Raw genomic sequence first — 23534 nt, forward strand, 5'->3', positions numbered from 1 at the left:
GGAAAAGGAGGGCGGGGGACTCAGGCCCGCCCACTACTCTGAGTCCCGGTCCAGAGGCCCTCGGGTGACAGTCTCCCTGTCTTCCTTCTCTTTCCTCCTCTGACTATCCCTCTGGACCGCTTCCCCAACAGTCCTTCGCTACGCTAGGCCTCCTCCTCTCAGGCCTGCCGCCTAGCAGGCTATGGAGTGGGGCCTTCTCCCACTCTCTCAGGCTGGCCTGCACTGCGCTGTCCGTGGTGCTGGCCTCCCAGCTCTGGAGACAGACCTTCCCCTCTGAAGGCTTGGGACAGACTGACTGCTCCTGCTCTGGGCAGCCTTTTATATGGCTAAGCCGGGCCCTGATTGGCTGGCTCCAATCTGCCTTCTTATTGGCTCCCAGTAAGCCCTCTCCTGATTGGCTGCGCGTCTACGCAGGCGCCTAGGCCTGCCGCAGCCCAGTCTCTCTGGGTGTGGGGTAATCGCCCCACCACAGGGCCCCTAAAAGTGGCAAAATAAATACCGCATTCCAGTTTCTGCATTGTAAGGGGCCCCGCCCGGACATATGTTCGGAGGGGGCCACCGTTCGGAGGGGGCCACGTTCTTTGTTGCTACGGCCCTGCTTTCAGTCCAGACACTTGCATTTTAAGATCTACTCATCCCATTGTCCTTTCTCTACCAAGTCTAATGGCTCATATTCTCTTTACATGTCAATGCTAATCTGCATTGTTTCTTTATCATATTTGTTGGGTCCAGGATGACATCTTTGTCTTCAGCTCATTGTTCATTAAGATTTGGATATATGAAATGACTTCTGATTATTATTATTCTGCCCACCTCCTTGGGTTCAATTCCCTGTTCTTCCACAGATATCCTTTGTGACCTTGAGCAAATCTCCCTGTGCCTCAGTTCTCTAGCTGTAAAATGGGGATAAAAGTACACCTATTGCCTAGGACTGTTGTGAGGATACATTAAAGATTGTGAGGGGCTTAGATACTATCATAGTAAGGGACATATTAATGCCTCAGAAAGGTAGCTTTATGCTGGTGAAACCACACTGATTTCAATAGTTATACTGATATGAGAGAGCGGAGATTCAGGCTCTTGAGTTTTACAAAAAAAGATACTATAATATATAAATACTATCAACTAGCTAACAATAGTCTAAAATACATCTGACAGTATTATTGGGAGTCATGATAGTGACTCCATAGTTAAGGTTAAAAATCATGTTCATTGTTTAACTATCGCACCTGCCAGTCTTCTAAGTTAGTTCCTTCTAGCCTGCAACATTTCCTACTTAGTCTGAGGACAGAAGAGAATGGTTTGAAAGTCTAAATTATATATTGTGTTCTGTTTATGAGTTTCAGGTCTTGCAAAGTTAGTCGGTGTTCCTTTTCAAAACCTAATGTCGCCATTGCTTGCTCACTCCTAGCTCAGAAATAAATTGGTCTATGAATTTCAAAATTGTCTTATTCATAATATGTCAATGAAAACTCAGCCAATTTTATGAATCCTGAACTCCAATTTTTAAAGCTATCAAAAGACCAATTTTTAATGTGGAGAGAACCCTGAAGGCTCTTACTGGATGTTGCAAGTATGATCAGGCATCTAATGAACATTGTTACCCCCTCTGACCTGATCAATTACTCAAATTCAGAGTGCTACGGATTGTTTGAGTTTGGAGGAGAAATTGATGATGGAATCAAGTATTTTCTTTGATATAATCTTACTTGCAGAGATTATAGAGAAAGTCCTGTTTCCCTGAACACAGTAGAAATCAAGCAACGGGAGACTGTACCTTCACTCGCTGTTCCAAACCTGCCTTTCCAGCCAGCACTCTGTACCCCAAAGATTTCACTCTTAGCTCTCTTTCTGGGCCACATTACTAGTGTTTCTGTTCCTGTCTACTTAGCTTTCTCACTGCTTCTGTGTCCCTGTCCTGCTTGTCACTCACAGGCACCCCTCCCACCCAAAACAATATGCTGTCAACCTCTGCCCACATAGTTCAAATTCCAAAGTGGCCTTTGATGTGCCTATGTTTTGGCTGGAGATAGGGGCCTGCATTTGGGGTGGAGGTTGCATAACTGTTTCAGCCACCACATTACAATTGGTGTAATCCTTTGCCTTTACCCTGAATGTAGTTACACCCAACTCACAACAAGGTTTAACCCAATTTATGGCCACATCTACATTTAAAATGCTACAGAGGCACAGGGCAGTGCTGCCGCTGTAGTGCTTATTACAGAAATGGGAGGGGTTCTCCCATTGTTGTAGGTTATCCACCTTTCCAAGAGACAATAGCTAGCTCTATGAAAGAATTCTTCGGTGGACGGATAGCTGTCTACACAGGGAATTAGGTCAGCTTCTTTATGTGTCTCACAGGTGTGGATTTCACACCCATGAGAGACTTAGCTGGGTCAATGTATCTTCAGTGTAGACCAGCCCTAAAACATAAGTGTTGTCAGCCCCATTCCAGATATAATGGTTTTGATTCTAATCGCATTTATTCACTTATGTAAATCAGGAATACCACAGTGGGAGAGCTGATTAAAAAATGTCAGGAGAAGAAAAAAAATTTGATTTTCTTTAGAAAGTTTTTCATCAAAAGCTAGATTCTTTAAAAAGAAAGTTGACCCTTGGTTAAAAAAAAATCATGAAAAATATTTACAATTTTCCCCCCCACAGATATTTCACAAAGGTGAACACATTGGACCTATTGTGCTCAGTGTTATAGTATTACAGAAGTCGGTCCCTCTGAGTGTCACCAGAGACATGACAAACTTTACAAACTTTGCTGGCATCCTGCTGAATATTATAAATTGATGTAAGATATGTGTGTTGAACTTTGTAAATGTCACCAACACGTCAGTGGTGTTCATAAGAAATGACAGACATTATCCTCAGGCACATAGAGAACATTATAAATGTCAGTGGCGTATCAGCTATGTTTCTTAGCACTATTACCATAGACAAAAGAACTCTTTATGGTTATAAATGGTACTGATAAAGGAATATTAATTTAAAGGGATTGTCTTCACTGCAGTGTGTGACTCCTCTCAAGTTAACTCCTCTTAAGTTAACCTCCCATTGGGAGAGTGATCACACTGCAAAACACAATGAGATGCAATGGGTGACTGTATTAGAAACACTGAGTACCTGAGTCCCCACTTCATTGCTTGCTCAATCAGCAGCAGCACTGGAGTTTCAACTCACACCACCTGACAAGTCAGCTAGCAAAAGTTCAAAGCACAACTTAACTTGAGCTACAGTTTTGTGTGGGAGCCCAGGAGTCAGGTTACGGGCAACACTTAAATTATATACGTCAAGCTAATACTGCAGCGAAAACAAGCCCTAAATGATTTGAGCCCTTCATTATACCACTCACTGCCCTTTGACATAGAGGAGAATTGCTGGTGACTATCATTGCCAATGGTATACTAGCAGCACCTTTAAGCAGAAGCATCCAATAATTATAGCCTTGCCAGTACTTGCAACTCTAGTTATCCCGGACAAAAGAACTCTTGGAAGTACTGATAATGTTCCCTAACTGGTATGAGTCAAATCACTGACAGAAGGACCCTCAATAGTTTTGGCTGCTATCTATATGCTGGGGGTGTTTGTAGGTGTTGTGCACCATTAACAGCTCTGCAGGCTTTCCAGCATTATTGGCAGCGGCTGTAGACTCTTAAGAATGCTACTCACTCAGTGGTTACAAGCACCAGTGATCTCCCAGTGTGGTAGCTAAATGGTGTGAACCCTGACATATATTACTCAAGAGTTACAAGGTCTACCACTTTGCGGCTGTTCATTGTGACAGCCACAAACCATGAAGTGTGTCATGAAAGATGGTTGTTAGTGGAGCTTGCAACCTTCATAGACTCTGAAAGTAATGAATAATAAAGCCATAAACCCAGAATTATTGGGTTACAACAAACTGCAACAGGGTAATATTCGCTGCTGCCCTTCAAGCTAGTATCTGCTCTGAGATCAGTTCTAACTTTGGGGAAACTCCATGAGCTTCCCAATGGTGCTTTTAATATCCACAAGGATTGGAAGTTTACCAGCTGGGCTCATGACTATTAAGTCATACAGGGCTTGACAGGGAACAGTTAAAATCTACGTCCCTACCCATATTTTTTTCTCTTCACTGAAGTGGGCCCAACCAGGTTATTTCACCTTATATTCCAAGCACAGAAACTCCTCTATTATTTTAATAACCTCTCTCTCTGTAGCTTCCCAATCTAGTACCAGCAAATGGAGTAGTCCAAAGAACTCATTACCTCTCTAACTCCCCAGCCAACTGCCCCAGCTGAGAAGGTAAAATAGAAATTCTGATGAATAAAGAAGAAGATTAGCCATCTCCAAGCAGGATACTATTTTATTATACAAAACAGAAATGAAGGCGTACAGCAAAGCATGATCCCAGTGTGAGAGAAATGTGAGTCTAAAAGCCAATCTTTATGTCACCTAGCAAAGGGAGCACCCAACACACTGTTGTCAGACTATTTTGCCAAACAGTGTCTTGTAAGATCTTATAGGTAAACTGGTTACACTGTAGTCATGAAAACCACCTGAAAAAGAGAAATGGCAGGCCGAGATCAACACAAAAGCTGAGAGAGAGCAGGCACACACACACCCAATAGGAGCCACTCAACATTTGAGGTGAGTGGCCCCCCGCTACAAAATCATTACCACAAATTGTCAATCTCACATGTCAAAATATACAAAATAAATATCCTTAAATCGTAAATGTTTACATTACTCATTCTCTAATCCATTTGTAACAAGCCTAATTCAAAAGCCTAAATTGCTGGATTTTGACTAAGTCTCAGGGAGCATTTTTCTTTCTTTGCTCATTTGTATATTTTGATTATTATTGATGGGAATATTTTGTGTGTGTGTGTGTGTGTTCAATGAAATGAACGTTTAGCCACTTAAAAAAACAAATCCTTCCAAGCCTATTATCTAGTCTTTTAGGGAAAGGGTGCTAATTAGGAGCTGCATTCCTGTATTTGTAGAAAGATAATAAAAGGCCAGGGAGGGGTGGTGGTTGTGAAATGGTCATGGAGAATAAGATGTAAAATGTACCATAGTTATATCTGGCTTTGAAGAAGAATTTGGACAGGTTTGATTCTGCAACTTAAATTTTTGTTTCTTTAGCAATTTTAGGCAAGCGCATCAAGTGTTGATGGAAAATTTTGTGCCTGACTGAGGCATAAAATTTGGTGCTATATCATTATGTTGAGGTGGAATTTTTTTTATAATATTTTAAAATATTTTATAAATATATTTTATAATATTTTATAATATTTTAAAAGGAGTTATACATGCAGCCTTAATTCTATCTTTTATAAGACTTTCCTTGGGAATTTGCTTTGAAGAGAATTGTATAGTAATCGTGTTGGTATATATGTGCCAATCTTTATAAACTCTCTCTGAAGTCAATGGAGTTTTAAACTAATGTCAGTGCTATGATTCAGGGTATGTATTATAACGGATGTGATTCCTATGATGAAAACAGAGCTAGTTGAAATTTAGAAATTCTGTTCCATGAAATTAATTTTATTTCTTTAATTAAAATAACAAAAGCAAAAATTAATACAAAATTAAATCTAAAAAAGAAATCACTTTGCTCAATACATGGTCTCAATTTTGACTTTTTAATATTTAATTTTATATTTTTATCTTAAAAGTAAAGATTAGTAATTAAACTATGTGACTGGTTTTGTAATTGGTAAGTATTTTGGCCATTGATATTCTAGTTGGGATAATAACAAAGAAACAATTAATGAAAAGTCCTATTGAAACATCATATTCCAATATGGTCTGAACTGAACATTTTGACTTTAACAAAACAATTCATTTTGGGTTCATTTTGTTTCTTTAAAATGATACATTCTTGTCAATTTTTTCTTTTAAATTGGCATATCTATAAGTGAAGAACTTTTCTCAATCAATTTTCCATGATCCATTACAACTGGGTTACTGCTCCTCATCTTGCAAGTACAGAGGGTCATCTTCATCTACTACTACTAAAAAACCTCTCTTCAGCGTTGCAATGCACTACCAACTGGTGGGATTGTGTGTGCTTACTGACACTTACTTACTAATGTGTCACCTCCGCTCGAAGTTGGAGAGGATCAAGTTGAGAAGAATGTTGAGAAGAAATCAGAGAGGTAGGTTGGGACAGATTTCTGTCAGGCCTTAAAGGTAGGGACAAGGAGGTAAATGGCATGGAAAATTTTGGGCAGTACAATAATTCTAGAATTATATGCTGAATTACTGCTGTTAGTACATAACTGTAAGGAACTGAGGAAATCCACACAAAAGCCAGGCTTCTCCTGACACCAAGATGTGATTAAAAAGTCAATGCAGAATTTGAAACACCAAAAGAAAACCAAAAAACAATGAAGGCAGCAAGAAAAATAATATAACATGTTTAGATTTGTAAAACTATTCAAGGATAACCCAGAATGACTTTGAGGTGAGATCCAACACCCACTGAAGTTAATGGAAAGATTCCCATGGACTTTAGTGGCCTTTGGATCAGGCACTTCCAACAAAGGGATAAATCAAGGATGAGATCAATCAAGGAAACCAAAAGTCATACAATGCCATTATTAATTAAAGGAGGCATTATCTATACATATACAGGAGTGGGAGCCAGGAACATCAGTATTCCAATGTCAGCTTTGCTACTGATTGTCTTTGTGGCTTAGGCAAGTCATTTAACTGCTTCAATTTCCTCATCTTTAAACTGAGAATCACGTTACTTAAATCACAGGGCTGAACTGCTGAAAAACATTATTTTTGAAAACCAAGGAAGTAGCGGATCCAAGGGATCATCCCTTGGAAAAGTATAGATGTTAGGTATGTTTGCATTTCATTTTGTGGTTGTTTCGTATTAGTGATAGAAATCTCCCTCTGTGAAAGCAATAGTGCTCTGTTTAAGGGTGCAGAATGAAGTTTGGATAAAACCAGAAACTGAAGTTTATGCTAAATCAGGGGTGGGCAAACTTTTTGGCCCGAGGGCCACATTGGGGTTGCAAAATGGTATGGAGGGCCGGGTAGGGAAGTCTGTGTTTCCTCAAACCCCCCGCCTGTAACCGCCCCCCAGGGACTCCATCCCCTAGCCAACCCCTCCTCCTCCCTGACTGCCCTGACCCCTATCCACACTGCTGCCCCAACAGGCCCCCTGGGACTCCCACGCCTATCCAACCTCCGCCCCTGTTCCCCGTCCCCTGACCGCCCCCTCCCCCCGAACCTCCGCCCCATCCAAACACCCCCTGCTCTCTGTCCCCTGACTTACCCCTGGGACCCCCCGCTCCCCACCCCCTTACCATGCTGGAGCCAGCCATGCTGCTGTGCTGCCCAGCAGGAGCGGCGGGCCAGAGCACTGGCAGCACAGCGCGCTGAGGCAGCAAAGGAGGGGGGAGCAGGGGAGGGGCCGGGGACTAGCATCCCCGGCCGGGAGCTCAGAGGCCGGGCAGGACGGTCCCGTGGACCAGATGTGGCCCATAGTTTGCCCACCCTCTGTGCTAAATTGAACCTTCGTTTCATTATTAAAAAAAAGATCAACCCTCAATTATCTGCACTTCTCAGTTTTGTGCTACTAGAAGCAGCAAGTACTAAAAAGCTCACGAAAAAGCCTGTTTCCACCAGATTTCAAAGTTCATTTTATATCCTCATACCCTGGATTAATATAACCAACCAAATTTCTCCCTGCTGTTACTCAGTTGAATTAAGTTGGGGGAGAATTTAATATTTAGGTGCTAATCGAACTCCAATTTTTTTTTCTTATTTCCGCCATAGTCATCATTGTCTCAAGAAGAACAAACATGTAAGGGTGGTTAGGGGCCACCTTTGGACACTAAAAAAGGAAAAGGTTGAACAATTTGTTTTTATCCAATTGCTAATAAAATGCCATGGCTGGCCTTCAAGTCATTCATCTCCAAGGAAGGAATGTTTTTCTCCTTTTTGGGGGGGGGGGGGGGAGGAGGGAGACAGAGGGGAGGGAGAAGATCTTCAGTGCATGCAGGTATGGTGTTACGGGACTGATTTATACAGGTCTCTCGTTCATTAAGACAGACTACTTTAGCTCAATAAAAGTAATACCTTAGTCTGTGTATTTAAAAATATTGTGCATTACTTTTATTATACAAAGGTTAATCAAATGTCATGGCTCAGGGCACACTGATCACCACAAGGATCAGGAAGTATTTCCCCCACATCTTCAGATATGTTTACACCAGTGGTTCTCAAACTTTAACAGTCCGTGAACCCCTTTCACTAAAATTATGAAATCTCGTGAACCCCCTCCTAAAAATGAATATTTCCAGGGATTTAAGTTTAAATTTCCTCAGTATGATGGATGCGTTTGCTTTGCTCTGCACAGCTCTTGGAAGTCCAGAACCACTGGAGAAAGATAAATTCTCAGGTCTGGTTCGGCATCAAGTCTCTTTCTGTATTTGGTTTTCAGATGTGCATACGAGGAAAACGCTTTCTCGCATAAGTATGTTGTTGAAAATGGTAACAAAACTGCAGCAGCTTTTTCTGCCAGAAGGGGGTACTCGTTTCTTAAACTCACCCAAAAGTTGATCAATGCCAGATTTCTGAAACTCCTTTTCAGTTCGTAATCACAGGCGATCTCAATCAATTTCTCTTTTTCCTCAGTGTTCAATATCTGTGTTGAGAAAATGGTATCATCAAAAGGGTTGTGAATCCAGTCATTATCGCCTGACATAGCTGGAAAATATTCCCTGAAAGTTGTGCAAAGTCCTTTTAGGTGTGCAATTACATTGGTTTTAGTGCACTGATCCAACTGAAGTTTATGTTCTGCCAGGAAGTCATGAAGATTATTGAAACACTCAGTTTGATTGTTTTCCAAACAACTTTCCCAGAACTGCAACTTCTTTATCATGGATTCAACTCGCTCTCACACATTGAAAACTGTTATATTGAGACCTTGAAGAGATAAATTTAGGTCATTAATTCTTGAGAAAATATCTGCTAAATAAGTGAGGCTCTGGAGCCAGACATTATTTTCCATACAGCTGGCAAGGTGGAAAGGGTGGCTGTTGAAAAAAAAAAAAAACCTAGGATTTCCGTTATAAGCTCAAACAAGCGTACAAGGATTTTGCCTCATGACAGCCATCTAACTTTAGTATGATGGAGACAATTGTGTCTACTACCCATTTCTTCACAAAGTACATGAAATATTCTGGAATTTGTTGGCCGTGATTTTATGAAATTCACCATTTTCACTGCATTGTCCAGCACTTCCTTCAGTCCCTCAGGCATGCATTTTGTTGTGAGTCCAAGAGACTTTTGATGCAACCTTTTTTGTTCGAGCTACAAATCCAGTATACTTCCCCGTCATTGATGTGGCCCCATCAGTGCAAATGCCTAGGCAATGAGACCAATCTATTTCCTTTTCTTGAAAACATGCATTAGTCAGATTGAAGATATCTTCTCCAGTTGTATGTTCTTCCAATGGTCGGCAAAACAACAAGTCTTCTTCAACCAGACCTTCATTCACATAACGTACAAACAGTAGCAAAATAGCTAATTAACTACATCAGTTGATTCATCCAACTGTATAGCATAATATGGACTATTTTTTCACTCTCTGTACAATCGTGGTCTCTACATTATTTGACATGTCATTAATTCTTCGTGACAATGTATTATTGGACAAAGGTACCATGTCAATTCTTTTTGCAGCCTTTTCTCCAAGCATGCAATGAACTATTTCTTTTCCGGGCCGACTCTGGCTTTCTTGCCACCCCAAGCAAAAAAAAACAAAAAAACCAAAAACCTGCGGCACGGCCAGAGCGGCAAAGCAGGAGGAAAAAACAAAAACAAAAAAAACCCCACACTGCAGGGCGGCCGGAGTCAGGGTGCAGGGGGACTCCCTGCGCTGCAGACGTGCCCCGGCTAGCAGGGGGAGGGGGAGGGAGCGGGAGGAGAGAGAGAAAGGGGGCAGCCAGGGCTTCAGCGGGCGCTCGCCACGCGGCCCCGACCGCTGCGCCGCCTGTCGGGAGGGCTCCGCGCCGCTCCGGTCGGCGGGGAGGGAAGGACGCAGGCTGCCCTGCTGGGCTTGCTACAGACCTGGCACCGGCTGGGGCAGACGGAGCGCGCAGCCCACTCCCAGCAGGGCGCTCCCCTCCTCTGCGCCACCGCCCTACAGGGCGGCCAGATCAGTGAACAAAACAAGACAAATAAAAGGGCTGTGCTGCCCTAGGATTGGGCGGAATGCCGCCCGGTAGAATCTGCCGCCAAGCACGAGCTTTGCTTGGCTGGTGCCTGGAGCCGGCCCTGCTTCTTTTATACATGGACCAATCAAGCTCTCCGCTATGGTATGGGCTTCTGATGCTTTTGCTACTCGGTAGCTCACGCGGTATGACGCTTCAAGTGCATTTTCATTATCAGGACTTGCTTTGGATATAAAACTGGTAACGTCACGTTTCCTCTCAGCTAATTTTCACTTGAAAAAAATCAACAGGCTTGTTGATGTGTGCAGGATGCCTAGTTTCTAAATGGCACCGAAGTAGAGAAGGTTTGAGGCTACTGTTTGCTAGAACATCACCACAAATCACACACAGTGGTTTTGGACCTTCTTGATCACCAATGCATGTAAAGTCGTATTTTATATAATCGTCGTCATATTTTCTTTTCTTTGTAAGTGACTTTCCAGGACCATCATGATTATTAGATGTAGATTTTCCACAGTGGGGACTTGAGGAAACACTGGCTGATTCTTGCGTCTTTACAGTTTCCTTTTTCAGCCACTTATCCATTGAACTTGTGTACAAAAGTTCTAATAAAAACAACACAGAGAGACTGCTAACAACCAACAAACTAGAAAATGAGAAGATTCACTCAAGTCTCACTGAAGCAAAACAGCACTCCAGAGAGAATGACAATTACTGAGGCACCTTAACACTGCTACACGGGCTACAACGTGCTTCCGGCTGGTTTGGCTCGCAAACAGCTTTTCTTCCACCATAAGGTCTGTCCCTAGGAGGGTGTCCTGCGAGGGACAAATTAGCTTGGACCGCCTCCCATGTACGGCGTGGCCCCTACTCACTCTGCCCTCCATAACAACTTCCCCTGTCTGACAAGGACAGGGGTCCGAGCTGCCACATGCGTGCCTGGGGTCTCAGCTGCCACCCTGTCCATCACAGGGCTCAGGCTACTAGCCCCACAATGGGGTCTGGGCTACCAGATCCACACTCTGTGGGGCTCCTGCTGCTGGACCCTGTTGACCGCCCCAGTCAACTGAGCTCCACTGAGCTCGTGCTGCAGGTCCTGCTGACTGCCGGGGCTCGGGCTGCCAGCCCCAACTGCCCGGCCCCGCTCTTCCTGGGGCTCAGGCTGTCTGCCCTGCAACCGGATCCCACCTGCTGCCTCCAGTGCCCAGGGTTCTCTGGTCGCCATTAGAGAAATTTTTCTGGTGACCCCCCTGTAACATTCTGCAAACCCCCAGGGGTTCGCGAACCCCAGTTTGGGTACCACTGGTCTACACCGTAGCTGTGAGTGACCCTCCCAGCATGAGTCTGTCTGTCCATGCCAGCAAGGCTCTCTAGCTAGCATGCTAAAAACAGCAGTGTGGACGCTGCTTGGGCTTTTAAGCTTAAGGGGTCAGGTGGGCTTGAGAGCCTGACCTGCACCCTGAGCCACATTATCCACACTGCTTTTTTGCGAGGAGTGGGGGTTGGGGGCAAAAAGCATGTTAGCCTTCCAGGCTGGATAGGCAAACTTGTGCTAGAGCTAACTAGAGGGCTAGAACTAACTTTCAGCTGCAGTTTAGGCACACCATTTATGTACAGCATTGCTACTTACATTGTTTTCACCCTCCTACTATTAGCCACAGGCAGAGGCAAGACAGGCTTGAAGGACCAGTAGTAGTAGTATTAATGAAGTATCACAAACTGTATTATCTGCTGTTCCTATTACCAATCACCGACACTTTCTCAGGGTGCCCAGGCTTGTGAGTCACCTTGTAACCCGCCTGCCTTCAGCGAGAGAGAGAGAGAGAGAGAGAGAGACTTGCTTGTGCTTAACTGGGTGTCAGCTCCTTGACACCGCCAGCCTGTTATAATCTCCTCTCAACTCGTCAGCTCTTACTTTGCAGGTTAACAATAGGTGCACCCCAATCCCTGAATCCACTGTGAAGTGTTCCCATGTAGACCCAATCTCTGTTATGGGACACTCTCAGAAATTACAAGATAAACTATCCCCAAAGGAACAATGCACACACTAGTCTGTTTGATTCAACTGAGCATCTCAACTCCAATTTAATAACACGGCACTGACAAATATTTATCATGAAAATAACTGTAAGTTTATTATCAGACTAAAATTTAAGAGATAGTGAGTAAGGATACCAAGTGGAAACAGAAATGCTTATCTATAAAACAAGAAGTATAATATGCTTCTTAGAGTCTAAACTTTAACAGGCTAAAATAATAATATTTAGTGCTGCCTCAGTGCAGGGAACTGGATTAGATGACTTATCAAGTCCCGTCCAGTCCTATATTTCTGAGAGTCTTTGAAAATCCTTGTATAGGATAGTTTGTCACCTAAAGCAGTCTTTCAGCATCATCAACCAGCATAGCTAGGATTCCCCTTTCGTGAATGCAAAAAGTTCTGTCCTTTTGGCTTCCTCAGTGAAGGATAAATATGCATCGTTTTGCCTTCTTATAACCCAGATTTTATTGTTTTTTCCGCCCTCAGAGTCAGGATAACTCTCTGGTTTATTCCCTTCACATATAAACGGGTTTCCATTATGCTGGCTTACAATGCTTATGTTACATGTGAACATATATCCTTTGTTTGGTCAAAACCTGCTTGACAATCCTGCTTTGATGCAGGCTTTAAAACATTTCCCCGTATACATACTCAACTCCTTAAATATTATCTGTACACACATTTCACAAAGATTATGAAGATCAGTAGGACACAGGCTTTTATTAAATAAGTTACTTGACCCGGTTTGGATAAATACTACACTCAACACATTGCTTTCATAGTATCAGGCTTGTCAGGGGCTACTGCTACAGAACAGAGAATCCTTTACAGTTGGCATTGAGACATTTTTATGGTCACATTCTTATTTTCAGTATGAAAACAGGACCAGGTCATCAGCTGAAGTAAATATGCATAGCTCTGTTGAAGTTAATGGAGTTGCATTAATTTACATCAGCTTAGGATATGACCCTCCATCTTTATATCTAAAGTATGTCTGTTCAACATAATTCAGATTGACTTGGAGCATAACAACATCAACTTCAGTGAAACTTTGTTTGGAATAAATGCTTGAGGGAGGAGAACTTAAATACCTGACACTAGATGCAGTCACTAGGCAGGCCATAACTTTTAATTTCATGAGTTAGCAGGTATAAGTAAGGTGTCCCCTTATAAATAATAGTGTTTTGTTCTAATTTTAGTAGGACATAAGTGTCATGTTATTTGACCTTTTCTGCTGAAAAAAGGCTCAAGGTAGTGACAGCAGCAATTTCATACATCTTGGCTCTGATTATCATTTTGAAGGTGTAATTGCTGGAAGTGGTACAGGCATGGGAACCTACTGGCTTAGCAGGGCTATAGAGCTAATAATAGCAACCAAGTATTCCCCACCTGCTACTTGATTTCCATTGCAGGACACCACAGATACAGATAATGGGGGTATTCCTGTCAGTCTGCCAGATGGTGTCCAAACAGTAGAAATATTTTGGCTCTAGCTCCTCCTTTATGCAGGCTCCCGGTTTCCATAAATATCCTGAGGCGAAAATAAAATTTTAATTAGCCGGCAGTATATCACTTAAGGGACATTTGCAGATAGGACATGTGGGGTATTTGTAGTGGAACTGTAATGCACAGAAGCCACATAGCAAATAAGAACATTTTGTTTAATCTCTGATGTTTTTGCCACCTGCACAGATGACCCTCATTAGTCACATACAAAAATCCTGAGTAAAAGCGAGTAGTGCCTGGAGTGCTGTTCTAACCTGCACTGGAGCCGGACCACTTGCTATCCCTCCCCGCACTCTATTGCATCCAGCAGATACATGGCAAAACAGCATTGGGGCCACAGAGTCTAAATGTTTCCTGGCATATCTGGAAAAAAAATGATGCTCCCCTCACAAGTCTGACTCAGCTTCCCCTCGATTTAGGTGTGCTATTTCTGTGCGATTTGTCCATGAAGATGGTTTTGTGACCATGGTGTTCCAGAAGAAAGACTAGGGTACAGCTCAGAATTCCAGTATACTGAGATGCTACGTCATTCCTCTGCTGGAACACCTGGCTTGAATCAAATTTCAGGGAAGCAACCCCACCCTTAAACACTGGTGTCTGTCATCACATGAAGTCAGGAGTTTTAGCTCTGTCTAGAAATTTCTTGACTGACAAGAAGATCTGGAGAATGTAATATAAATTGTTGAAAAGAACAGGAGAGAACCTGAGTCCATGTAACCAGGTACTGGCAGAGGACAAGACTCACATCAGTAACAAAGAGACCTGGACAGAGATCTGTCAATTGAGTAGGACCTATAATTCTTCAAATAAAGAACACAATCTGAGAAATGTTGAACAAATGGACCACAATCACCAAGATTCATCCCCTTCTTATTCCTAATTCAAGAACGGGAAAGGGAAAGAGACTGGATATTGTGACAAACGGAAATACAGAGGGTCATAAAATAACTGCCGTGTAATATCTAGATATTGCTGCAATGTTTTTGTCACAATAGCCAATCTCTGCACACAGTGATATTGGGTTGCAATGACAACTTCACAAAATAAGTGTCGCAACAGTGCTGAGATGTTGAATTAGGATTATTGTGTCTCTCTCACTGACCTCAACAGATAATGAAGTTTGCTGTCAAGATCTTCAAAAACAAAGTATTACTGATGCTTAGGTAGGTAAGATGATGCGGGAGCAGAGTTTGGATTTATATATTGGTAAGGAACATGAATTTATAGTGTTATGGAGTGATATGGATACACAAACTGAAATGCTCTTATTGTCCTCAGGTACCTACAATTCCTATCCAAGAAAAGGGGAGCTGTTTGAGAACAGTTTTTGGCTCTACAATATTTGAAAGATGTTTAAAAATGGGGATAATAACTAGAAATGCCACCCTCCCCCACATTTTCAGTATTTTTTAAAAATAGAATACAATATTATAATTTTCAATAAAGGTTTCTGAAGATGATTAAAACCTCCGTAAAATGTAATTTACAAACTCTCAGTAAGTGGCTCTTTATTAAGAATGTTGGTTTTTGAGAATACTGTGGTATACAAAGCCCTCACATGGGCTATGCAATCAAAGAACCCTGGGAAAGCAAAAAACAACAAAATAAAGTAATTAGTTCATTCATGTAAATAAATCAGAGTAAAAACATTTCTAGCTTTCTCCAAGTGTAAACCTTGATGTAAAACAGAAAGTCACCACAAGAAGCAATTTGGAATAGCATATACACCAAGCATATTAGGCCCTGAGTTCTCCTCTCCTGTGGAGAAACTGGTGGGAGGATGGAAAAATTCATGAGGATATGGTGTGTTTACAGTGGGAATTCTAGCTACATACTTCCCTCAAGGATCAGGGATTTAAGGCTTTATGGCTCAGGAATCCTGCAGCGACTGAGTGTCACAGGGCTTACTCACTACTGCAGCACTTCCTGTTGGCCATCACAGGGATTAGCTTTGCTAGCCAGTGAGCACTCTCCTGGTGGTGCCTCACTTGTCATTGTCACCACCTGCAGACTTGCCTCAGTCCAAGTACTGCAGCATCCTCTTCTTGACTTGGCCCTTTGGTGGGGTCACTCTGTTTTCCCACTTCTGGGGGGAGGTCTCTCAGTTCTAGAGACCAGCCACTTCCCCAGTGGAGAATGGAGGGGGGGGACTGGGCCCACCCACTACTCCGGGTCCCATCCCAGGAACCCACTAGCTAGCAGCCTTCTGCTGCCTCACTCTCCATTGCTGTGTCTCCCTGGGTCACTTCCCTATGACCCCAACACCGTCTTCACCCTTCCTCAGGACATGCAACTATCCAGTCTCAGCAGCCAGTCAGGTGTTCCTCTTGTTCCCCTGGTCCCTGCCAGCAGATGCTCTGTCCAAGGTACCACAGGTATCAGCCTGCTAGAGACACAGTGCCCACTCCTTGAGTTCCCAGAAGCAACTGGCCACCTTTGCCTCAGCAGCTCTTTTTATATGGGCCTGCTGGGCCCTGATTGGCTGCTTCTTGCAGCCTCTCTTGGATTGGCTGTTCCCTGAGCAGTCACTCTATGCTCCTTTTAACCCTTTCTCTACCACTGTGTGGTGGATGACACATCACACAGAGGAATGGCAGTGATATCCAGACCCATACTACCTTGTCTCCAGACCTTTGTGCCTCTTTTTGTACCCCAAGGCTTTAGGCATTCTGGGCTGTGAAATGCCTAAATGAAATTAATGGGAAACGAATGACTCTCAGCCTTTGACACTGTAAGGACCTTGTTGCCCTCTGTGCTCCTCACCCAGCACCTACTCTCTAAGCCCGCTGTGAGGTAGGTGTATGCTCAGAAGTGAAATTAATATCTTTTTCATTGCAAATCTCTGCTCTGGTATCCAGTGGTTTCTAAGGGCATCAGGCTGCCAGTAATCTCTCTCTCTCCCCCTCTGACTCTAACAAACCAGGGCAGAGAGATTCAGGGGCAAAGGATGGGAAAGTTGGGTTACTGAGTGCCCATCATATTTCCACCACTCCCTTTCTTTCCACTGCTTTTTATTTTTTGGGGGGTAGAGGGAATCCACTATATGTTCCTGACACTCATTTTTTTCTGCATTCCAAACTTCTGCAGTCACATCTTTGTAAATAAACTTTTCCAGGGGAAGAAGTAGGGGGGTCAAAAGTGTAGAGGTGAATCCAAACACTAGAATACCTAAGTTCCCTTTTTAACTAACCCTGATCAGTAACCAGCCTCCACATTATACAATATTGGTTATTAGTACTGCATTAACTCACATTTGTGCATTCCTGTAGTCTCCAATGGAGAATGCTGAAGAAAAAGAGTTTCCCGCCAGCATTATTCTCCCACCTAATCCCCCTCCCACTGCCAACATTCCAGAGGACCCTCCACAGATTTGGATTTTGAGCAGTATGCTATGGACCTCTCAGTCCATGGTGGGTTGTCCCAAGTTTAAATTCTCTCCCCTCCTGTTAGCAGGGGAAAGAATATGAACCAAATTGCAATATTTGGGTGAGTTTCCTTCTGGATCATACTTGGCTTTTACTTTATAGCCGGTTGTCCTGTTGGAAAATGCTGCGAATTTTATGGGTTTCTCTGATGAGTGACAAATGGGAGCATTTTTACATGTGCCAACCAGAAGATAGGCAGTAACACTGACAGACTGAAATAAATGATGTGGCTGGTAGTTGAGGGGTTTTAAGAAATCCAAAACACAAATGTGTATTTCTTCCTTTGTACTGCTTGTCTAATGTTATCTTCATTGTCATTTGTAATAAGACCAGAGGAAAGACCTTAGGAGGCAATCCAGACACTCATTTGTTCTTGAAGCTTTGCTGCTATGCGATCATTATTAAGCCTTGAGCTGTTAAATGCAATGTCTTGTTGAAAGTAGCTGTGAGGAGCAAAGAAAAATGCTTCTTAGAATAACAGAGAGTTGTAATAGGGCACATTCAAAGCTACATTCGTCATGTACATTCCTAGTTATGTGAATACTGTGGGCAGAGTTCTGACATTGGTTGACTGCATACACAATTCCTATTGAAGTGAGTGGAAGATATACATGCAGAGTGTAGTTGAAGGGATAGGGCACTAGACTGGGACTCAGACCTAGATTCTAGTTTAGGCTGGTCCAGTGCTGCACAATCTTTGGCCAGTCTTCACCTCTGTTGCCCTTCTTATCCTTCATCTGACTTGTCCATTGAAGTCGTAAGCTCTTTGTGGCAGGGACTGCATTTTACTGTGTGTTCTACAGCATCTAACACAATAGGTGTCAACATCAGTTAGATGGCTGCAACTAGAGATAACCTGAGGGTATGTCGACACAGCAAAGAAAATCCTGCTGCTGGCCCATGCCAGCTAACTCCGGCTTCTGAGGTTTGGGCTACATGGTTGTTTCATTGCTGTATAAACTTCTAGGCTCAGGCTGGGGTTTGGGCTTTAAGACCCCTGCAAGGTGAGAAGGTCCCAGAGCTCAGGCTGCAGCCCAAGCCTGGAAGTCTACAAAACAATGAGAGTCCCACACCCTGAGCCCTGCAAGCCCAAGTTGGCTGGCACGGGCCAGCCCCAGGTTTTTCTTTGCTGGGTAGGCATTGCTTTCTACAATGTTTTGGGGTATTTGACAAATTTAGCCTTGTTCTGATTTGTAAATTGTCTGAACAATTTACATTGTCCTCACATTTTGAAGTTATTTCTCAAATAATTTTTGGTCTGTAAGTTGTTCCTCAGCTGTCCGTTACGATATCCAATATCTAACATTGGGTCTCTCAATTAAATTTTAGTTCAACAGCCACCTGGATTTGGTGCAGAGAAATTAAGTTTGGGTTCAATCCAGCAGACCTTACTCACACAATATGAACAATCAACTTGAATTTGCAATGAGTAAGAGTTACCAGACTGGTCACTTTACCTGAACTTGTTTGAACTTAGTTCCATCTCAATGAGAGACCGAAGGAAAGATAACAAGAATATGTTCTCTTATACAAGATCTGACACTTCTTTAGTCTGCCCAGGTTGGAAATATCCCCAACAGAGATTTTTCAGTTGTATTTCAGTACCTCCATTTCTGGCTATAATCATAAAGTAGCAAGGTACATGGAAACAGAAGTTTTAAAATATGAGAAGGAGAAAAAGGTAACTTCAGCCTTTGAAACTTAATATTGATTTGAGTTCGCAGCAAGTGTTCAGATTGTTTTTTCATGTACTCAGACATAGCCCTTCCTAATCATAGTGCCAAACCACGTCAGAAGCACTTTGGCCCATTATTGTGTATTAGTTACTATGGTAGGGACTCCCTACCTACAAACAATCTTTAAAATGCATTTGCACTTAACCCCCCTGAACATTAGAGCTGTTGACATGTCAAGATGACCCCACACCTTATAATCTTTGAAGCCACTGGATAATTAGTGGAACCTTGCATTCCACTCTAGGGTAGCCCTTGATAGTTAAGATTTTTTTTTTTAGTAGCATAAATGTTAAGTTAATGCTTTAAAAACTTAAAAAGACATTTATGTATATTGGTAAGTTGTCAACTAAACAAATATTCAGCACCTAATTTTCCACGTTTTAAATTGTTCTGCTTAAATTACTAGTCTGACATTCCACATTCTTTCCTCTCTCGCTCAATTCTTTAAATAAAATTTAAAATGCTATTATGGAAGCTAGTTCACAGTCCCATTCTTTCGCTTCTGTTTCTCTTATTGACTTGTAGAGTTTGTGTAACTATTTCACCCACCTACACAGATCATGTTCAGAATGAAAATCAACATGCGGTAAATGTTAAGGCTTTTTTTTTTTAGTCTGTTTGTTTTGTTTTTAAATCCACTGTGTAATTATGCATCACTGATCACATACTTTTAAGCCACACATTTGCATATGCACTCACAAATTTTGTGTAGTTCAGGGCACAGAACCAGTCAGAAAGGGGAAAGTTAAGTGTTAAGACAACCCTGAACAATTAAAAGCATTCTTATATATTAAATAGAGTAAATGGTAGGTGATGCCGCCTCTACTCCCATCAGAAAATATATCACCTTAAATGTATACTATGATTAAAATGGTCATTGATATTGAACCCCCAAAAAGCTGAACTCAAGTTTGCAAACTAAATTTTGAAGGAAATATGGGGTTTTGGATCTTTGCTGCAGGTCTCATAGCCCCGGAGATGGACTGTGTATTATATACACAAGCTATTTTGTAGGCTGCAGCAATATTTACAGCACTCTAATAATTGTGAAATAATAAACTCCTTCATGTCAATGGGTTTCAAGAGACAGGCTTAGTGAGGTAAACTAGCCCAGAGTTTGTGCCCAGTTTTTATTCAAGTTGTCATTTAACTTGAGCTGACACAGTAGAGATGGTAAATACTAGTTTAGACACTCCACAAATGTTTGAGCCAGGACACAAACATTTGATGACTATCTAGACTAGTCCTTTCAGAGTAACAGCCGTGTTAGTCTGTATCCGTTAGTCTATATGCATCCGAAGAAGTGGGCTGTAGTCCACGAAAGCTTATGCTCTAATAAATTTGTTAGTCTCTAAGGTGCCACAAGTACTCCTGTTCTTCTTTAGACTAGTCCTTATTATTGTTAGTCAACTTGTAGTAACTGGCAATAAAATCAATTAAAACAGGACCTCAAACTCTATTCTAGATAAATCAACTCCCAGTTTAGCTTGAAGACCATGCAGTTGAGCTCTTCACAATGCAGAGAAGAGAGAGGAACTTTGCTTTTAAACTGACCATGTTGCTTATACTTGGGGCCAGATTTTCAGAGGTGCTAACTACCTATGTGAACTTCAGCTGGAGTTGTAGGTACTTTGCATCTGTGAAAAATTAGACTGTAGATGTCTCAAGGGTGGCATCCACAAACAATGGCACCCAAAATGAATAGACCCTTGAAAATGCTGATCTCAGTTTCTTGGAGAACGTCTATTAAATTTGAGTGGTATTGAATTAAAACTAATACACAAACACACATATATATACACATGCACACAAAGATTGGTATGTGAAGGGGTTCTCAAATTTTAAAAATTCTGGCACTTCTTAGGATTTATCTGAAATAAAGTTTAGTTTAGAAGTTTCCTGTATATGGACAGACTGTGCCACCCTTACTCCTATTGAGCAGTATCTTATTTTGTAAATAGCTCTATTTGTTTCACTAGAGCTACTTGTATTAGGTATTATTCAGCATGTGTATTAGAATCTGACCTATAGTTACTGAACTGGTTCAATTAAAAGTAGATTTACGTCTTTATTTTTCAGAACTCCACAAATCGTGTCCCATATAATTTTGAAAGCAAAGCTGAACTGTTTATAGGTCATTTACATATCAGAGCACCAGTTGGCCAAAAACGGGCATCACAAACTTGCAAGAAAAAAAATGGTTATACAAGAAATCATTTAAAAAAACTGTGTAATTTATCAGAGTAACCACCATTAGCATAAAGTCAAAATAATCAATTCATTTTGTCTGGAAAGATTGTTTAGTAATTCAGAAAGCTGTCATTGTTTTATAGATTATGCAGTGAAGTAGCACAGGTTTTCATTGAGCGTAATTACATAATAAATGCTTCCTGTGATACAAACCAGTCAGCTTCTTATAAAGTCAATAGATTGCACATTATCAAGCATGCTTCAGCCGTCTTTTTCATATTTGGGACACAATTATCAGATGAAGCCTTATTACTTTGTATCTCTACCGATAAGGCAATGGAAATCTTGGAAAAAGACATTGGTTTACATGAGTAATATTTTAATTCTACAAATATTATATCAAGCTGGTGTGGTTTTGGCCTGGCGTTTCCTATTTTTCTGAAAGTTAAAAATCTGATGCTGCAAAAATTGAATTTCAAATTAGTTTTATGGGCCATTGAAGAACATTCAGAGAATTGATATCATTTTTGTTAAGGTTTATTGTTGGCTAAAATGCAAAATTGCACAGTATCCTTTAGAACAAAAACTGTACAGGTATTTCTAACACATCTGTCACCGCAGTTTCTGGTTAAGTGCCCTTCCCTGGGAGCTAGAGAAGTTAAATGTTCTAAATGAAGGACTCTGAAGGGATATCCAGGGTTATTCTAGCATTAGTTTAGCATGAAGCCAAGGCTCTGTAGTTGAGGGTCACAAAGGATATGCTGTTCTTGCAGAGAGCTTACAATAACGATGAAGCATGTTTTCTTTGGTGCGACTTTATTCTAAGCTTGCTAGACCTACACGCTTCTTTACAACCAAACTGTCTACATTCTGACAACCACATGGGCACCTCTGCTTGCTATGGTGCAAGCAGCAATGCAACATGCACTGCTCTTAGGGGTTCTAAACGTCTGTTCCTCCTTATACCAAGAGAAGCCCATTTGTTGATTTTTGCCTGGCCTTTCATTGTGCCAAAAGTCAGTTATGTAATGAATGACCTTTTCATCATACAGTAACAAATGAGACAAGACCACAAACGTGCACCTAATATGACGAAAGTATAACAACAATAATGGAGGCAAGACTATGTATACCTGAACAAGACAATCAGAATCACAAACTATCCTCTGCAAATCAGCTTCTATGTACTCTAAGACATGTTAGCTACATCGTTGTAAAACAATAGAACATTTCCTTTCCAATAACTGGAATTACACCTCATTCTTTTGATCAGCCTATATTGCTTAGCCATTTTTTTTAAATGAAAGATTTCCACCATGAAGAAGCCAAACAATTGCTTCTCACATCACTGTCCCAAGCTTTGAACTCTATGACTTAGTCTTATCTTGAATCCTAGATTTCTTATGGCTTAAAAAGGCTTTAAAACCTCATAGTAAACCGCCATCTACACCATAAAATCATATATGTCGTGCAGTTCTTCTCCATTAAACCTTAAACGGTTAAGTCTAGGGAGGTCTAGGTTGGACATTAGGAAAAAGGTCCTAACTGTCAGGGTTGTTAAACACTGGAATAAATTGCCTAGGGAGGTTGTGGAATCTCCATCTCTGGAGATATTTAAGAGTAGGTTAGATAAATGTCTATCAGGGATGGTCTAGACAGTATTTTGGTCCTGCCATGCGGGCAGGGGACTGGACTCGATGACCTCTCGAGGTCCCTTCCAGTCCTAGAATCTATGAAAAGTCCTCTTTTGACAGAGTATGACCCATTTCTAGGATAACTGGTCTTTGTAGAAAATGTATTGGTTTTACTTTCATTTAGTGAAACAGAAGAAAGCTAGATGTAAACTTCTCCAAGAAGTATATTTCAGGGTGTAGCCATGTGCCAAGTAGTTAAAGCCATCTGACAAAAAAGCTTATGGTAAATCATGTTTGTATTATCCGCTAGAAGATTTGATCTTTTCCAACCGTCTTTGTGGTGCTATAAAGAAATCCTGAGGCTTATTTACCATACTTACAAATACATTTATTGATGAGACCTTTTTTGGGGGGGGGGGGAGAGGGGGAGAATCACAGAGAATCATGTACCATAACAGCAAGCAATCTTGGGTTGAAGCTGGAAGTGAGCATGATTTAATGACAGTTGGGAGGATAAAAAGGCAGAGCACTCACTTCTGTGTAACACTCAGAAAATCCGATAGCTGTGGTTATGTTAGGGTAGCCATATCCTGCTGTTGAACCAATTGCTTTTTGATTAAAATAGGGCCAGATGCTTCCCTTCTTCAGAAAAGAACTAATACAGAACTCTTTTCATGGAGTTGGAACTTCATGCTCTCCTCAAAGGGAAGAGGGCTTGGGCTAACATTTTCCAAGCATCTAAAGAAAAGAACCCTGCTGAGCATATGCAACTGCCCTGACTCCTATGGGAGGTTTAGAATTTTGCTGTTTGT

Source organism: Chrysemys picta, chromosome 6 (assembly GCF_011386835.1).
Source record: "Chrysemys picta bellii isolate R12L10 chromosome 6, ASM1138683v2, whole genome shotgun sequence".
NCBI classification, from domain to species: Eukaryota; Metazoa; Chordata; order Testudines; family Emydidae; genus Chrysemys; species Chrysemys picta.